The sequence below is a fragment of the Vitis riparia genome, chromosome 18 (genome assembly GCF_004353265.1).
Source record: "Vitis riparia cultivar Riparia Gloire de Montpellier isolate 1030 chromosome 18, EGFV_Vit.rip_1.0, whole genome shotgun sequence".
NCBI classification, from domain to species: Eukaryota; Viridiplantae; Streptophyta; class Magnoliopsida; order Vitales; family Vitaceae; genus Vitis; species Vitis riparia.
In genome coordinates, this window is record NC_048448.1 from 5,373,410 (window position 1) to 5,391,399 (window position 17,990).

The following is a 17,990-nucleotide window of genomic DNA, read 5'->3' on the forward strand; positions in this document are numbered from 1 at the left end:
CGCTTGACGAGGACTACCATCATCAAATATGCAGAAGTGAGGTGAGTTGTGTTAAGTTTCACCATGTTCAAATTGAACATTAAAAAAATTTATTGAATAATTATGTTTTTTTTTTTAATAAAATTTGCTACTGTTTTTTTTATATAAGCTCCCCTACAAAAATAAATGGTGTCCCAAAAATTAAGGCTCCACCAAGACAAATGAAATATGATAAATTACTTAAAATTTTATATATTTTTAAAAAACTTGTTCTAGTATTGAATTTAAATATCTAATTTTCTTTTAAGATTTTTTTCCTTGATATTTTTCATAATGCAAAGAGAAGCTAAATGAATTTTGATTATTTTAGCATATAACCACAACCAAAAATTGCGACTTAATTGGCTTTACCAACCACTAAATGGGAATCATAATGCACTCCTCATTTATCAATTTATGTTCTCAATGACTTGGATGCAATTCCATATGTTTAGAAGGGTATTCTTCATGCTTCAAGCTTCATGCTCATGGTTTTCCATAAGATTAAGTCATTGATGAGATGAAGAAGTGAGAGTAAATTACAGAGAGAATTTCACGCCTTCATCATCAGCTGAAGTTCCCTTGAAGAGAGCAAGCTTTCCCTTGTGTTCTAGCTGTTCCAAGGCTCGCATTAGGACCGTACTCTCCATCCCATGAAGCTCTGAGAGAGAGAAAGAGAGATACAGAATTATTAACATTACAATTTACAACAAATGTGCGGATATGTGTAGGGAGCTAACCACCACCCTAAAGTGGAGTTTAGCAAGCTCCCGACATTTATGTCCTAAATGTACACTCCCATGCTAGATTTGCACTGTTGGTGTCAACTCCAGAAACTCGCATTTCATTTTTGAAGAAATTAAAATAAAGCTTAAGTAAAAGCACTGCTATTCATTCAAGAAGTTATTAATTCCAAGTTCAGTCGACCATTGATGTGCTCTACATAATGGATATGACAAGGTATTGAATCCACCAGAGGACTTGGCAAAACAAGGATTTTTATTTATTAAAAAGAATAACTGAATGGTGTAACAATAAGTTTCACATACATGGAGATAAGCATATTCATGAAAAACTATTTCTTGGAAGTGGACTTAACCGACGGCTATTTTGTGAACTCTCTTACTCTACTGTTTCTAAAGAGGATTTAGAGATTTAGCAGGCAAAAGGATAAAGGGGATCTTTGACCCTGCAACATGGTGAGATTGAGCCTCAAGGTATGAGATGTAAGCTTTCTTAATTTTCAACTTTTAAGTTTACAAATAATCAGATGTCTGCACATGGAGAAAATGACAACTAAATACCAAAAATTATATTTGGTATATAACTAACACTGTCATTTACGAACACAGAGAAAAGTAATCCAGAACCATGGGCTAAGGTAGCAGCAAATTGAGCAAAAATGAGGCCATAAAGTATCTTTTGTGGCAAATGGAACAACAAAAACAACACCTATAACGGAAAATTAACCAAATAAAAAATGAAAAAAAAAACCTTGAATTGAAAAAAATAATCAACGAAAGAAAGGAAACAACTGCTATTTGATTTGAATCCTAAAAATAGAAGGAAAGAATGAAACAAGCAGATTTACCACTTTCAGAAAGAGATGCTATAATAATAACCCTTTTGGGCACTACAATGAGCTTCCCCACTGTTTTAGGGGATATTGCATAAATCCAGAGGCATACTCCATTGTCCAACAAGGGACCCTTGTAGGGTCCCATGCAAAATTCCATGAAAACCAAAACATATTTGATCACTGGTCCATGGTGGCCAATTTAATATATTTTTCTATTGAATTTACATAACTAGGAGCAACTAATGGACAAAAGATATGATGAAATGATTTTCATAAATAGCTTGCCCACAAATGGTTGACAAAAAAGAGAGCTGATAGCAAGAGGTATAAGATGTTTTTGAAAGGGAAAATGGTTGGAACTCTCTTCTGAAAAAAGTAAGAAAAAACAACTCTTTTTATCTCTTCTGCTAGAAACTTGGGCACATGAAAACAATGTCACTTTTTTCCTGTTCTTCTCTGTTGCTTGACTAACCACATCTCCCATGTAAATAAAAGTCTAGTAATAAGTTTTTGGAAAAAAAGGAAACCCCATTCATTTTTGAAGAGTGTAACAAGATGGATTGAGAAACAAGGAAAAGCATAAAGCGTGCAGCTTTTTCCTTAAAGTTCCAAATCAACTAGGGTAAAAAGGAGTAGAGAACGAGAAATGTTGTCCCAGAGAGACCTTGATCCTAGGAACCATCAATAGTTTTAATCTTATGTAATTGAAAAGAGAAATGATTAACACACAGCTCCAAACACAAAACACTAGTTCGGAAGACTGGAACTCAGTTGAAAATTTCTTGAATAGTCCAAAATGAAGCAGATTATCTACTCTCTGCTTTCTCTTCTTTTTGTTGCACCCACCCCACCCTGATCCAGCACCCACCAAAAATATTAAACAAACACACACACACACACAAGAAAAACCATCTACCATAATACTTGAATGGAAGAGCTTACACAATCACAAAAGCAATGAAGATTTCTGGGATTATTTCCACAATCTACTCTTACCAGGATTCAAATGCAATAAAAAATTACCTGTTCCTTGAGATTCAGTTCCTGACCGCATTTCCAGTCATAACACTGTCCTCCGACCCATTATCTCTCACCTAATCAATATAAGCAAGAAAATCATAAATTCAACACAAACTACTTATGTTTAAGAACCATTTTAGTTTGTAGCAGTCACATTTTCTTAACTTACAAAGTGCAAAATGATGTCAGCCCAATCTTGAATCCGATGCCAGAGAATAAGACATTTTTTATGTCCTTTATCCATCCATTCAGCACATCCTGTAAGATTAAAGCAGCATCTAAGAGACTTCCATTCAAGTTTATGCATGTAAGAGCACAGTTATTTTCACCAACCAGAAAGGAATGATGTAACACCCGGAGAAACCAAAACACACCTTCTAAAACTAAGGCTGAGAGGAATGCCTCCCTAGCTTCATGACTGAGAGTTCCTATACCATCAGAACCAAAATTTAACATATCTGTGGACAGGAACTTGCAAAACAACTGAATTCAAAATATCAACTTAGAGATGCAGCTTATTAAACAGATATGGTGGACAACAATAACAATACTCATTACTACCTTTATACATACTCATTGAGAAAGTACTGCATAATTCAGAGTTTATGTGCAAAAGCTCAGCCACAAATTTATTGCTACTATGATGGTTATGCATAGCAGAGTTTTGGCTTGAGAACCTTCCAGGTTTGTAATATAAAGATAAAGAATTCCAGTCCCTTGAATGATTGCATGGCCAAAATAAAGGAAAACTATTTGCACAGTACACCTGGTTAAGAATGCAGAAATTTGCTAAAGACAAATTACATGTGGTTAACTCTTTTAACCTCACAGCTTTCATACTAGAATTAGAACTTTGAAGTCTTTTATAACCAAATGAATTCATCCAGCTTTCTGCATTGCTTGGATTCAGGAGCGGGTATTGTCTAGGTATCTAATCCTTCCCATTTCCAAATATAGGGATGGGGACTCGACTAAAATGGATACTAAAAACAGGTGCAGACATTTGGACACATAATAATAAAAGCACAAAAAAATCAATTAGAAATCAATAAAAAGTAAAGGCACTCTTGATAGAAATTTCTTCTATTTTCTCTTGTATCCCTATCTTTTTTCTTATGCCTAAATATTCTTATAAAGGTTCTCTTCCAGAAAACTTTCCCTTCCTTCAATGTAATTATATGGTCATGAAGTTAAAAGTACAGAAGAAAAAAAAAAGAAGAAATTAACTACAGTCAAACAGCCAAATCTAAAGCAAAATATGAGTTTTTGGAATAGATCTCACACCCACACTCATGTTGGTCATATTGACATTGGTACATTGGGTGAAGTTAGAGAGTCTTGGTATCATAGCTATCCTTTAAATCCAGTGGGTTTTAAATCTCATTCTCTGATTAACAAATATGAAACGTACAAAATATTAATTCTTGAACTTAATTGATTCTTTTTCTCAAACCCTTCTAAGTTCAGATAAAAACAAAGACGGAAATTAAACATGTTATTCAATGATTGATCGAATCTCTAGAAGATTGAATGGGTGGAAAAAAACTTTTTTTGTCCCTAAGGATAGAATAACTCTAATTCAGTCTTGTTTGTCTTACATCTCAAATTATTTCTTATCCCTTTCCAAGATGCCAACATCAATAGCATCAAGGATTGAAAAATTGCAAGAGATTTTTTATAGTTAGGGTTTGGTGACGGTAAAAAAGATCACCTTATCGGTTGAGATCTAGTGTGTAGGCCAAAGGAGTTAGTGGTTTAGGATTTGGGAAGACTTCTCTGAGGAATAATGCTTTGTTAGGGAAGTGGCTTTGGAGGTTTCTTGATGAAAGGCACGTTATTTGGCATCAGGTTATTTTAAGTATCATGAGTGAGACATAAAAATTATAGTCAGACAGTCACATCAATACCCTTGGAAGGCTATTGCACATATTCTCCAATTTTTTTCTGCACATACTCACTTTATGGTGAGTGATGGGACCATAAGTCATTTTTGGGAAGTTTGTGAAGGGGGGATCAACCTTTGTATTCACAGTTTTCAAGACTTTACAGAGTCAGCACAAATAGAAACCTTTTCAGTTATCATTGGTAATGTTTCTGCCTCTTTTTCTTAAATCTTATTTTTTGCCACAACCTATAATTTGGAAATTGAGGATCTCAAAAGACTAATGACATCTCTTATCCGCATACACTTGTCTCCATCCCTCCTAGATGTGAGAGCATGGACACTATCCTCTTTAGGCTTATTCTTAGTAAATCTTTCTTTTTCGCTTTGTTTAATATATCATATTCAGTTTCTTTCCATCCAACCAAATTTTTATAGAAATCAAAAGCTAAGATTAAGACCTTTGCTTGGTTAGTGGCACATGAGAAGACAAATACCAATGACATGCTATAGTTGAAAAAACCTTCCAAAGTCCTTAGTCCTAATTGGTGCATTATATGTAAGGGGAGTAGAGAGACGATTGACCATCTCTTTCCACATTGCCCGATTACTTCGGGGTTATAGAACAAACTATTCAATCAGGTTGAGATGATGTGGTTTTAATCTAAGAGTTTATATGACATGATGATTATTTCTTATATAGGTTTAGGGAACTCTATTAGAGGTAAGGCCCTTTAGAAGATTGTTTGTCTCACTTTGATTTGGATTGTGTGGCAAGAGAGAAATGCTAGGATCTTTGAGGATAAATAGAGGACTCAGAGATGTTGTGGGATTTATTTCATTTCTTTACTTCTTTTTAGGCCTCTTGTAATGACAATTTTAAAGGCATTCATTTGAATGCCATTAAGCTTAGTTAGCATTTGGTATATACACCATTAGGGTTGGACTAACAATGAGAGGAGCTTAGCCAGGCTTGAGGAGATGAAATCCTTGTACGTTCTATTGTGATCTATCTTTTTGTATAAATCTCCTTGTATAGCAGAGGTTTCTTTGTGTTTTGACCAGGTTTGTGTATTTGTGGAGAGAATTCCTGATCCTTCACATGAACTCTTTATACATAATTAATACATCTCCTGTTTTATCAAAGAAAATAAAAAAATCTTCTAATAACCAAGTAAAATCTTCAAGGTTTTACTATGCCAAAAGATTAAAACAAAACAACTAAAAAATAAAAAGAATGCCTTTGTTACCAATGAGGAGCACTTAAGATAGTGCACCCTACCCTTCACCAAATACTAATACTCTTAGCCAATGGTCTCTCTTTATTTTTGTAATCTCTACCACACTGTGCACTGTCTTAGTGTTCTTGAGTAGCTAGCTTTGCCAACCAGTCCATACTGTCGAGAAGTTAATCTAAAGCCACTAATGTCATCTAGCCAGCACTACCATTGTGGACATATCACAGTTGGAACCCTAACTTCTGAGTTATGACATGCAGAAGAAATTGCAAAAAGGGCCCAAACTTGAGAAGCATAATGCAATCAATTGTTGGCTACAAGTGTCAACAAAACTACATTGTCATGTTATATGATTACAGATATGCATAAAGTTCCTCTGTTTAGATAATGTGTGAAAAGGTCAAGATAATGAGATGTGAATTATGTCACTTTGCATAAAATAGGAAAAAACCCTCATCAGTTTGAGATAATGGGACATAGATCCTGTGAATTCACTTTGCATCACATGAAAGAAAGTCCTCATCACTCTCCATCACAAAATTAGAAAAGGGCACCCTGAATTGTGCATTAGCCTCATAAAAATATAAACAGCAACACAAGTATGGCAAATGGTTGTAGAGGATTGTCAGCTTCATTGAAGATTGGAAAAGGTTGATCACTGGATTTGAGAACTCAGTAAAACCTAATGAGAAGGCAGCACTTACTTTCAATAACAGGATTCAAGAACAGAGAAAATTCTTCTTCCAGTCCTATCACAAATATCTTTTAAGTTTGACAGTAATCAAGAATAAGTTCCTTCCAAAGTTGTACCTGCTTCTCTTGGGTGTCTCTTACTGGCTGCAAAATGAAGAAAAGACAATGAGAATATGTGACTAAGTGAATCACAAGTTCCAACTAAGAATGAAATCATGGAAGGGAGTATAAAATAAATAAATAATATATATGCAGGAGTCATAATGGAAAAGGAAATATCAAGTAAAGGTTCAAAAGTAGGAGAATAAAAAGATCCTGCATCCATGATGAAAAAGGTCTTTGCACCCCAAAGAAAAGGGAAAACGAAAGAAAAGGCTTTGGTGGTTGGCACTATTACATCTTTGTGTCAATGTCACATGGAGATCACCAAGCATTGGATATTCTATAGTGTTCCCTATGTCCTACGTCCTATCCCAATATTTCCAGCTGTATAGATAGATGGAAAATTTGATGTAAAGAAAAACTGAAATTGTTGCTATAATATAGAATCAGATCTAGAGTTTATAATTTTTTCACATGTATTCCAATCATTTGTTTGAAATATGATTAAATAGAAGAAAATTCGATCATAGAACATAATCCTATAGATTTGATAGTGCCCCCACATGTCACAACCTTTCCCTTGGGTTTTATCCAATGTCCTGTGTTGTCTTGAAACTTAGATATTGCCTAGATAAGTAGCAAACTTTGAATTGGTGACTGATGGCTTCATGAGCCAGGCCAAGCCGAATCATGCTCACAAGGAGAGGACCTGGAAAGGCTTATGCAATCAACTTAAGGAACACAAAAATCAAGATGAATTAAAACAGCCCCTTCACCCCACAACGCACCACAGAGAACACATGACAAGAAAAACTTAGATCAATTAAAAGAGCCCCTCCACCCCATAATGCACCACAGAGAACATGTGGTAAGAAAAAATTAGATGCCTCTAAATAATCATTCCTATTGAACATCTATAAATAGAAGTGAATTGGAACTAGTTAAGGCCAAAACAACTTAATGAGCACTATAAGTAACTGCAATAGATACTGAACTTCTAATAATGGGCTGAATTTTTTTTATATAGGTACTTTTTTTCTTTTTCTTTTTTTTTGTCCCCATTGGAACTTGTACCTGGAACCTCTCATAAACCCACCCCAACTTTACAACTTGAGCCAGGTCTCGAGGGGGTAATAATCTGCTGAATTAAAAAAGCAACAATTCAACATATAACAGAGAAAAGAGATTTAAGGCAAAGAGTTCAGGAGGTTACGTGAAGTATGGAGGATAATTGAAGAAGTTGGGAAGCTTGAAATCACCCAATTTCTGCATCGCTCCAGTACTTCCTCTAGATAACGAAACCTAAAATCTCATTGCTTTAAGTGGGGCAAAAAGAACAAAAAGATTTAGCAACATTATTGTCATTATCATCATCATGATCATCATTATCATAATAGTAATAATAATAAGGTCCTATTTGGATTGGCATCAAACTAATAGCAAGAAGCCATGCATAAAAGAAGTTTTATGGGCATTCCTAAAATGTTGATAATAGCATAATAAGAACATGAAAGGAGTAGTGATGTGAATTTTGTCAAACTTAACAGTATTTCAAAATGCCCAAATCAGCTAAACAAGTTATATACCTGGCTAGTAGAGTAATCTTCTTTTGCCCCTAAGGTAAGTAACTTGACTGCAGCCAAAATTTCAAGCCAGTGTTGATTAGCATGTAATCCTACAATGTGTAATTCTCCATAAAGTAACTAAAAATGTGAATCTGATTAATCTTTATGGTGATTTCCAAGTGCTTATAGCAAGCTAAATGAGCTGTATATCTGGAAGCATTGTTGTCAAATAGATCATCCTTCTTTGGCTCCTAGAAAGTTAATTACTAAGCTCCAGTCAAAAGTTCAAGCCAAGGTCAAAGAATATATGATCCAATATATATATATATTCAATAGGTAAAAAATATAACGAAAACATTCTCTGTCATTTCACAAAGATGGTGATCTCACTATTGTTAAATCCTGATCAAAACCTAAAATCCAGGTATTTGAACCATACTCCACAGCACTCAGTTCAAATCAAAAGTCTGAATCCCAACTTGTCCAAATTTCAATTCTGACTAATGAATTTCATCAAAATCCTACAAGTTTTATACAATAAAAGATAGCAATCAACATGTAACTTACATTGAAATTCACCAAAAAGCATAGTACTCCAATTAAATGCAAACTTATGTTAGTACCTGTTCTCTCTTGTGCTACTTCTTTTGGTAGTTCTACTACCTTGGACTAGCAGACATCAAGTTGTAGAGGCCAAAGCATCCAGAAGAATTAATGGACATAACTACTTCCAAGCAAATGGGAGACTAATTAAATATACCTTACATGCATAACCTCTGAATTATACTGAATACCTTACATGCATAATTACATGCATAACCACAAATGCATTCTGCCTCACTTCCCCAACCCACACCCCCACATTGTTCAACCATAAGAGTAATACTACCACACTTCAGCAGTCAACACATAAACTCCTCTTACAGATCTCATCAAACAGCTTAGCTGCCATCATGCAATTTTATTTTTGTTCCAAACAAGTCAACACCCTTGCAGATCCTAAAGGGGAAACAACTGGAGACAAAAATCAAGTAAATACATGTCAAACTATTGTTTGGGTATCATCCCAGGACACCTCTCACAATTGACCTCGATTCTTAAGCTAACTATAAAAGGCTAGAACTATTCAAGAACCAGTTTTGATCAATACCCTTATCTTCCACCAGCAATACTGCAGAATCTCAAGGTTCAAGCCTATTCCAAGATATCCAATTCAAGAATCACCATATCTCTTATATGAAATGCTTGTGTATGGAAGACCCACTTTAGAAGGCAAATAGACTTTTAACTCCCCCATTTTGTTACAAAAATAAATAAAATAAAATAAAAATCAAGGGAGTGTGTTAAAATTGGAAACAAATCAGGCCTACTATTGTAAGTTCAAAGTTGACTATGTATTCAAAGCTTTCAGGAATAGTTGACACCATATGGATAGTCAATGAAATGCCTCATAAAGACCTAAAATAGTAATCAAGATTACTGGAAAGACGCACACCAAACTGCAACAACCATATAGAAGAATCATCTAAATGGAGTTTTGGTTGATACCATAATAGGAAAAAGGTAATACTATGAAGAAACTGAAGCAATTGACACCCAAGAGAAAGAAGAAAGAGAGAGCTTTTCCTACATGGATTCATCTAGCCAAAAAGTTTATGGAAAGAGTAAACTTTTCATTGTGAATCGAGAAGAACTTTAAAGCAAATATTACACATGCAATATGCTCACTCTCTAAACAACAAACCCTTAAGTTGCTAAATAGAAGAAAATGGTGATGAATTAAACTTTCCTCTAGTCATATTCTCTCTCCCCTCCTCTTATTCCTCCCTTTTTAAATTTTACCTATTTCCCCCCTAAAATTCTTATTCTCCCCTCAAAAAAATAAAAAATAAAATAAAATAAAAAATCCATAATAATTTTTTTTTTTTTTTTTTTAAAAACACCAATAGCTTTCTTAAAAATTAAACAAAAATAAATAAATAAATAAAACATTTCTAAAAAAATACACATAAAAAATAAAATATTGTAAAACTTTAAAAGTTAAGTGTCTGTTTAGATGCACTTCTTATTTTTTGTTTTCAAAAGTAGAATGTAGTAATAAATCCTATATAAAATCACAAGTTCTAGTGCAAAAAGTATAGTTTTATGTTATATCTTTAAAAATCACTTCAAAATTTTTAAAATTTGAGGTAGTAAAATTTTTTTGATACCTCAATTTTTTTAAATAATTTTTTAAAACCATTACTTTTCCAATATAAACATCTAAAAGTTCTTATATCCTATATAAGAGTTATTACTATTTTTCTATTTTAAAAATAGAAAACATGAAGTGTATCCAAACGGACACTAAAAATAATGATTAAGAAAAACTCTAAACTCCAATGAAGGGGAAAAAAAGCAAACAGTAAAAGAATCGTCGTAAACTAAAACTAAGAAAAATAAACTAAAAATCAAATATTTTTCTTCTTCATTTTCTTTTACCACCTATGAATTGTGAGGACTTCAATCCATTAATGCAATATTTATTGATTAATTTTGTTACTTTTAGTAATTCTACATGTAATAGATAGAACTTCCACAAATCTTAACCCCTTAATTTGGATTTGTTATTTAGCCTATGTAGAATATCAAAGATTTGGCTATTGATGCAAAAATGTAACAGTGCCAACTTTTTATTTTTATTTTTTTCATTAGAAGGCCTTTTTATCATAGATGCAAGATTCAATATTTTCGGAACCAGACCAATCATTGAAACTAAAAAAATTATTGGAACATGATTCATTGGCTAAACCGATGGTTCAATCATAGTCGAATCGTGATGTGAAGATAACATTATAAAACATATAAATGCTTGATATCATTAAATTGAATCACGATAATGATAAATAAAAATGCATTCATATTTTAAATTTAATTAAATAAAACATATATAATATTTAAGTGTGAAAATATATTCAAAATGGAAAGAAAAATCTATTATTTAATTTTATCTACACGCCAAAATTTATATATCCTATTATTTTAAAATTAAAAAATTATTATGTTGTTTTAACTTATATTATTTTCATATCATTATAACTAGTCTAGTTTTGAAAACATTACTTTCAAGGAGCAACAAGTTTTTCAGCATTTATCTTTGTGTCAATTATGGAAAGAATCTTCTTAATATCCTCTCAATGTGTATCCCATGATTTCAAATGCTTCTCCCTCAATTCCCTTCAAAGAAAAGCCAAAAAGATCAATCAAATCCACAAAGAAAATAACAGCCAATTTTAAGTGGCTTACCCTATTGATGAGTCAGCCTTTCAAAGCAACAACTTCATGATATGAAACCTTAATTTAATTGTTGAACATAAAGAAAGGGCTAATTAGCTTAACTATAATGACTTTGTCCAATTGAAATTAGTAAGAATAAGAGGACAAATTATGTTCAAGTGGTGACTTATGTGCTGAAACTGTATAAATGGTAGTAAAAAAAAAAAAGTAGAATTTGGGATTCAATAATTCTCCAAATCACATTATGGGAGATATTAAGCATTTTTTGGGTTCACTGCTTTTTCCTAAAGTTGTGAGGTCTCCGTGCTTTTGTATCCTTTTCTTCCAAAATTGAACAAGAGAACATCAATAGGATTCTAATGTTTCACCTTCAAAAATTCATTAAAGAACTACACTCATGGGGAACATAACATTTTCCAAGATGTTATTTGTTTTCAAAAAGGTTCATGCGGCCAACCCAACAACTAATCCAATGTTTTGATAAGTTGAGATATATTTTTTTTTTCTCCTTGTTTAGCGGCCAAGTAAATTGAGGCTTTCCTGAATTGAGTTCTTTTTTTCTTTTTAGTTTCTATGGAATGAGGAGAAGAGAAGGGAAGAAATTTTTTATGCCTATGTTACTGTTTTGGTTTCAGGAAAATGCAAGCTGATCACCTTATTTGAGCCAAATAGTCAATTTGTGCCTCAGACTGGCTTCTTTATTTTTCTCAGGTTCCAGACAATGGAAAATTTACTCCTCAAGAGTTTAATTTCTTCGCTCTTTTGATCCTACCTTTTCTCAGCATCCACATGAAGCATTACAATGTGGGGAAAATGCCATGAATTAGATTAAAGGAAGATTCCTTTCCATTAGAAATTCATAACCATAAGGGAAGGTAATCACTAACCAATGAAAACTGCATTAAATCCAAAGATCAAGCATAGGAAGTATTAAGAATTACCTTGTCAAAAGGACTACTCTTAATGAAGAAATCACATACAAAGACCATAATCAAAAACCCATCACAATAACATTTTTTTTAGAGATTAAAAATAAATAAATACAAATTTTGCATAAAACCCATCAACAAAATCACATTATTTTTAGAGATTAAAACCCAAATGACATAATTTCTAAATATCTCACAATGCCAAAAAAGGGTCTTTACCAATAAATGAGATCCCCCAGAAAGGGATGTGATCGCCCGAATATGAATTTTTTTTTTTACCTATTCTCAAAGATCATTCACAGAACCAATCAACAAACTTCAACAGTAAATGAGATTCACCCAAAAGGGGATTGAGCATCATTCCAACTTTTCTTCCATTTGTAATAGATAAAATATACAAATTGAAAGATGCCCTCAAATAAACAACTAAGCCAAACTACAAACACTGACACTATAAATAATTATAAATCAGATAATTATATTATTTCTTGAAAATGGAATCGTTGCCCGTGAAAATCGTGCAAAACTGAGAAATATGAGAAGGGGCCGAAGAAAATACCCGATGGAGTCATGCAGTCAGGTCTTGTGTTTGTCATGGGGGGGACGACGGCGTGGAGAATGATAGAAACGGCGGCGGCGGCTCCTAGCGTCGAGAATGCCGAGAGAGGAACGACGACGGCGTCAAGAAGGAGAAAGAATAACGCCGGTGTCGGGGTGTTAGTTGTTTCTTTAAAAAAAACACCCATTGGGGACCGACCATACCTGTGCGTTAGCGACGTTGCTCAAGAACTTATTGGGTATATTGATTGATAGATTTCCTGGTGCTAATGATGAATTCGGCTTAAATCTATATTCACTAATTTTGATGTAATGGTCATCGTCACTTGTTTACCTAAGAATAAACTAGTTGATGTGCAATTTAAACATCCAAATCAATTTAAGTTCATAAAGTGTCAAGCTTCTGATATAAGGGTGACAGTGACACGTAAAGCAGGGAGAAAATATATTAGAAAGGAGGGTGTCTCAATGGTTGAAGATATGGACGAGGACGAGGACGAGGACGGGGACATTTACAATGAAGCTACTATTGGGGGGACAAGGATAATGACTAATGAGGATGGTGAGAATAGTGAGAACAACCACTTTGTGGATACTCATATGAATAATTAAATGATGATTTTATTTACGAGGCCAATGTTGAACTTGGTCTTGTGGACATGTTAGCCTTGTTACGAGTGACTGAGTGAGACCCCATGAAAGGCCTTGGGCTTAAACACGGGCCTATGTGAATGAATAGTACGTGTGCAAAAAAAAAAAAACCTTGCGGTTCGTTGGATCGATCAATCCAACTGTCGGTTCCAGTTTTTAATGTCCAAACTAACAAAAGAAAGTTATGCTTTTGGGAATGCCCCAAATCCAAAATTCAAAATTCATTTGAACGGCGTTTCATTCTGGAAGATGTATTGGTGGGTCCACGAAAGGCTGCGTCTCATAATCAGATGGCGGAAGGGATTGTTTCCAAAACTATAGTTTAAAACCGACCGAAATTCTGTCCGACCTATCAACCATGGCACCCGCAGCCCCAATTTGAATGCAGTTATCAATTAAATCAAATGCAAGATGGTTCGGTCAATTCAAGTAGTTTTTTTAAATCCATATTAAACAAATTAAGTGTCTTTTTCGTAACGGCATTATCAGCCCTTTTTTTTCTTTTTCTTTATGGTGGGTTTTTGAATCTTCTGATGGCAAGTTCTAAGTTGTGACTTTTTTTTATTTTACCATATTTGAGACCATTTTTATATGTACATGGATTTTGATTTAAAATCAGTATGGAATCTGGACATCAATGGACCACCGGAGCGTTAGGAGGGAATTTGACAGGAACAGTTGTGGATGAAGACAATTATGGGGTAGGAGAAAATGTTAGTCATGGATGCCCACCTTATCCTAAAGGCAAACTTGGAAGGAATCAACTTGTCCAGTGAAGTCCCGAAATTGGAAGCATGGTTCACGATTTTGACTTGGAGTTGATGCACCACTGGCCACCATTCTCTACCATATGCCTGGCTTGCACCGATTAGATTGCTAATTTTCTTTTCGGCTATAATTTTGGGTGTATATTTTATGGAACGCGTGAACTATGCTTGAGGCGGGACTAAGAGAAAAGCAGTATTTTGGGAATGAAAGTCTAAGCATTTTTAGACTCAGATTGCGTGGGACAAAATTTTGTCATGGCCATGGCCAAATTTTATTACGGCAGAGAAGAATGAGATGAATAGCTACAAATATTCAATTTATACATAACGAACATAGAAGAAACAAGTGATGTAATTAATTTAAGCACATTCTTAATGGACTCGATGTCTAATCGACATGTCATTTGGATGCAAGATTGAGATCTTGTGTTTAGTTTTAAAAAATTTTGAGAAAAAATTAGGAGGGATAGCAAATAAAGGGAAAAACCAAAAGAAAAATAAAAAATGGATGTGAAGTTAATAAATAGTTTTTATATATTATTTTGAAATTTTAAAGTTTATTTTTCTTTTTTAGATATGATGGAGTTGGTTTTGAGTGTGAGAGTGGGTTGATCTCACCCGACCCAATAAATGGGAAAAAAAAGAAACAGAAATAAGAAAACAATTTATATGAGTATTAAAACTATCTCGAAAACTACTACTATTAAATAAAAAAGGAAAAAATTTCATTATATGTGGGAACTTTCTCTCAACAAAAGGAAGAATACAATTTTTATTTCTAAAACAAAAAAAGTCATTTTTGGAAGTTTTTATGTTTTTTCTTTATGAAAACTCGTAGTTCTATATATGAGTTATGATAAAAAATATTGATCAATAAAACAATCAATCGCATTCGTAATTGCATTCATGACTTAAGATGATAAAATTGATCAGCGAAACAACCAATTAGGATTCATGGATATTTAAAAAAATAACCCAAAAATCATATTTTTCATCAACATAGAAATTAAATAATTTAAAAATTCATAAAACTCTATTTAGAAACCGTTTATGATAACAATTTTATGTTCTTTATCAAATAAAAATAAAAAAACTATGTAAGAAACTTTTAACAAAAACTAATTTTCTTTTTTAAATATATTCTACCTGTATATTATTTTAAAAAATAATTAAAAATATGGATATATTTTAAAATTTTTTATATCACAAGTGAATGCATTATGCCTTTATGAATAAGAAAATAGTTTTTTATATTTGAGTTTTCAAATAAAATTTATTTTTAAAAATAATTGAAAGCTATTTTAAAAAATATTCCCGGGTAGAATTTTAAGTTTTTAATTAATTTTAATTTCTTTTATATTTTTTACAGTAATAAAAAAAAGAAAAAAAATCACTTATTTTTTTTCTCATTTCCTTATTAGTTTTCTAAAATTAAACATAACATTAAGGTACCACTTTTTTAATCAATTAAAATTAATGTAATAATAACATTCTCAAAATTAGTTTAATAATTATGATATGACGTGGATACATCACTTATTTTTATATTCTTAAAACAAAAAATATGATAACCTGTATATAAAAAGCAAAAACTTATTTTAGAAAGACGGTGACTTTTAAAAACAGAAAGTGGGTCCCACTCAGATCATTCAAGTTGGTGCCACGTCAACTTTATGACTTCTAGAAGAGTAAATTACGTGGAGGAAAGTGACAATTACACTATTAGTATTCTAATTCTTTAAAGTTACATTCACTATTGACTTTGCCGTTGTTAAATGATGATGCGTCTCTGGAAAATTCAATAAAAAACCTAAAATGCCCCCAATACTTATCTTGCCTCATCTTACCAATCATATAACTAATCCAAATTAAGTTATTTTAAGTGTGAAAAAAATATTTTTTTTTCTGATAATTCTAATTAAATTTTTATTAAATATACTCATGATAATTTTCTTTGCCCTTGAAATTATAGCAAAAACATACTCATGATTGAATAGTCACAAATTTGGGTCAATTCATTATAGAATTTCCTTAACCTAACCGGTTAATGCCTTCTCTTGAGATAACCTGATGAAAATCTTCCTTTCAAGTTCATAAATCTAATCTCTCATCTTTTCATTGATTTGTTCAAACCTGTAAAAAATACGTTTAGATAGCAAACCTCTATGAACAAAAATTGTATCATTCATAGTTAGAATTGTTTGATTTTAGGATACAAATTGAACTGAAATGAGACCATTTGGAATCAACGCAGCCATTTCTACGTCGAATGTTTTGATATAATTTTTTTATTAACATCCATTAACTTTAAAGTAATGCCAAAAAAATGAGTCTTTGAGTTTTTTTAACCCACTAGATAGATTGTTCATCACATTGTCAGTATAAACCAATCGGCCTAAACCTTAAACTCATAATTATCATTCTTAGTAATGAAAGTTTTGTCAATTTTATTGGCTTCTTTCTTCAATTTATTAACAATAAAAGAGATATCTAGCATGGTCATAGTTAAATATTGTAAAGCATTGATTGTGTTTCTATATAGAAAAGAGTCTTCAAATGGCTTTTATTGAGAAAAAGACAGCTTGTTAACAAAGGCCATTGGAGAAGACAAGCTACTTGCTCTAGTTATATTGGTTTTCTTCAATGAATTTGTTGTAGTACACTTAGTTTGAGTTAAATAGAGACTAGAGCTATTCTTTGGTAGCTTCAAAGCCATGAAATAAATTCAATGATTCAAATGTCTCAAGTGTGAACTTTTTATTCAAGTCTTCAACCACTTGATACTTAAGAGGCATTAGCGCTCGTAATTAGTATGTCATCAAAAGATTCAAGAACATGAGCAATGACATAGCTATAAGGATGTCGTAGCTTGTGATATGAAAGTCCAACATCGTTATTGACTTTGGTGTCATGAATATAATGTGTCAAAACAATATTGAGACATTTATTTGTACATAAAAGTTGAAACACTTTGAATTGATTTGTTAAAGTCCATGATACACACTATGAGTCTAAATCCTACAAACTTATGTTTGTAGAACTTGAGCCCATAATATATATCATGGACTCTAACAAAGTTGATTTAATTAAGTATATATATATATGACAAAACAACATTTTAAGGAGCCAAAGGAGACTTGACTTCAATCATAAGTAATAGTTGATACAACTCACTCCTAGGAGTGCCTTGCAAAAACGACTTCCTTGAGTTCTTGTCCTTCACATTGCAACAATTAGCATAAAACTCAACAACATCACTATCATTAGCAAATTGAGAAATACTTAGCATGTTCTTGGTTATGGAAGGTACATGAATATTTTTTTAGATATAATGAATTGGTGTGAAAGCAAAAAAGGAAAACCAAATTAAAATTGTTGAGGTCTAGAGTGATGTCAAATTGTGATGTAGCATTTTACTACCACATATCCAACCTTGCCATAGAGCTAGCAAATTCACTTACCATTGCCTCTACTACATTTGTTGTGATTTTTGTTACAAAACAAATTAGAGTTTATAGATTTTTCAAAAATCTAGAACTTTGATTTTTCTTGATAGTATAATTTGTAAGTGTTTGAAATATGACTCAATCATTAAATGTTTGTAAGTGTACTTACATCTGAAAACTGATTTCTGTAGAGAAAATTTAACATTTGATATTGAGAATAATTATGGTCATTAATTCACTGAAGCATACCGTGGTTTTCTATGTCC

The 17,990-nt window shown here is 32.6% G+C and overlaps 1 pseudogene; it reads right to left on the reverse strand.

Moving 5' to 3' along the window:
• Window positions 1–353: 353 nt before the first annotated feature.
• LOC117905887 lies at window positions 354–13,374 on the reverse strand (annotated as a pseudogene).
• Between the last annotated feature and the right edge of the window lie 4,616 nt (window positions 13,375–17,990).